Here is a 2071-nt window from a genome sequence, read left to right as displayed (position 1 = left end):
CCCCCCCCCCCTCCTTCCACCCCCAGCTCCATTCCCAGCCAGGATCGGTGCTGAATAACCAATTCGCCTCCCGTTAGGGCTGAGCCTTCGCGAGAATTACAATAAGCTGGAAAAACCCAGCCTGCAGGATGACTGATTTTGGACAGGGAGACAGGCTGTTTTCCAGAAGAGTTTCTACATCTGTAAGGTTATTAAGTGCCCTGGGTTATTTTTTTTCCCACCCCTCCTTTCTTTTGTAGCCTAATAAATAGCAGCACAGAGGAAAAGCACGTTGGGGTTGGGTTTGTTGTTTGGGTATTTTTTTTTTCCCCATCTGTAGGCACTGACCGAATGTGCCTCGAGCAGCAGCTGCACTGCAGCACTCGCTGCATCGCCTCGGCGGGGATGGGGCTCTGGTCCTGTCCCTGTCCCCACGCAGGGTCCCCCTCTAAGGCCACCCGAAGCTGAAGGATGCAGGGAAGGTGACCAAGGTCCCTGCGTGGCAGTCGGTGGCATCGTCCTTGTCCCGGTGCTCCCCTCCCAGGGAGCCTTTTCCCAAAGTGTTATCTCAGCCCCATCAATGTTTGTCACCGAGTCCACCAGCCCAAGAGCTGTGGTGGCATTTTGGGGGATGAAGCAGCCTGGGTGAAGGTGAGGGATGATTGCCAGCACCCAGGGAGGGAGAGAAGTGGGGATACTTCTGGGGAGAAGCTGCAGGGCTCGGGGAGGGGGGTTTGGCTGTGGAATGTCACCCCTGTGGCTCCGTTGTCGGCACTGGGAACCACCAAGCGTGGCACAGGCCCCCCCCATGCGGAGCTGCCAGCGACGCTGAGGTCGAGACCCTCTGTGGTGCCTGAGCCTGTGCCCCAGGCACAGTCCCCGGCCCAGGGCTCACCTGTCTGGGGGGTGGGGGTGAGATGGGGATGGAATTCGGATAGGGATGGAATTGGGGTGGGATTGGATAGGTGGGGATGGGGATGGGATTGGATAAAGGGGGATGCAGATGGGATCTGCTGAGGATGGGATGGGGATGGGGTTGGATAGGAGGGGATGGGAATGGAGATGGGATGGGGATGAGGATGAGGTTGGATAAAAGGGGATGTGGGTAGGGATTGGGATGGAATGGGATGGGATGGAAAAGGAAGGAGAAGGCAGACATTCATCCCACTCCCAGCCCCTTTCTGTTCCCTGCTCGCTTCACACCGCAGCAGCCGGCACCTGCCATGTCCCTCCTGCCGTGGTCACCTCCTGTCAGGGGAAAAAAAACAACCCCGAACCCGCCCCTCACTTTGCTGGAAGCCGCGGGGTGAGAAACGAGCTCTCCTCACAGGCCAGCAGCCGCCGTGCTGTGGGCTGAGCCCGGATTAATAGCTTGGTCCACAGGTCGCTTGGATACAGCCTCTGCCGAGATGGGGAGCCTTGCTCAGGCACAAATTGCTAAATAATCACTGCAGGGGGGTTGCCAGCCACTGCCCGGCGCTGGCAGGTGTCTGGCTGCACATTGCACACCCCTCACACAGCGCAAAGGCCTCCATCCTCCTCCTCCTCACTTGGCTTTGCTCAAGAACCCCCCTGGCCATGCCAAGCCGGGTGCCAGAGCCGTGCCCGCTCTTGGCCGCCAGCCCGCACGTGCTTCCGACAGCAAATTAAACTCCCTGTGTGAGCGAGTCTCAAGCCACAGAGTGAAAAGTGGCCGGCGGGGGCTTGGCCGAGCTGCCCTTCACATCCTGCTCCTGGGGGCTGGGGGCAGAGCCGCATCGGTTGGGGCTCGCGGTGTGGGGTGAAGCACCTTCCCGTGGGCCCAGCCCGGCTGGGGTGCAGGGATGAGGCTGGAACAGCAGGGCTGTGCGCCAGGAGATGCTGCCTGCGCTGGGTGGGAGCCCAGCACCCAGGCCCAGCACCCAAACCCAGCAGCACCCCGATGCGCCCCCATCACCCAGACGGTGCCGGGGCCAAGGTGCGTCCCTGAGTGCTCTGCAGAAGGGGCACACGAGGGTCTTCTCCTCCCCCAGGACCTATTGCTGCCCCCCGCAATCAGCCCGTCGGTGGGGTTGGCATGAGCTGAGCTTCCCAGCACCCCAAAACACGCCAC

The sequence above is a fragment of the Athene cunicularia genome, unplaced genomic scaffold (assembly GCF_003259725.1).
Source record: "Athene cunicularia isolate RWA unplaced genomic scaffold, athCun1 SCF_7, whole genome shotgun sequence".
Lineage (NCBI taxonomy): Eukaryota > Metazoa > Chordata > Aves > Strigiformes > Strigidae > Athene > Athene cunicularia.
This window is presented reverse-complemented; position numbering follows the sequence as displayed.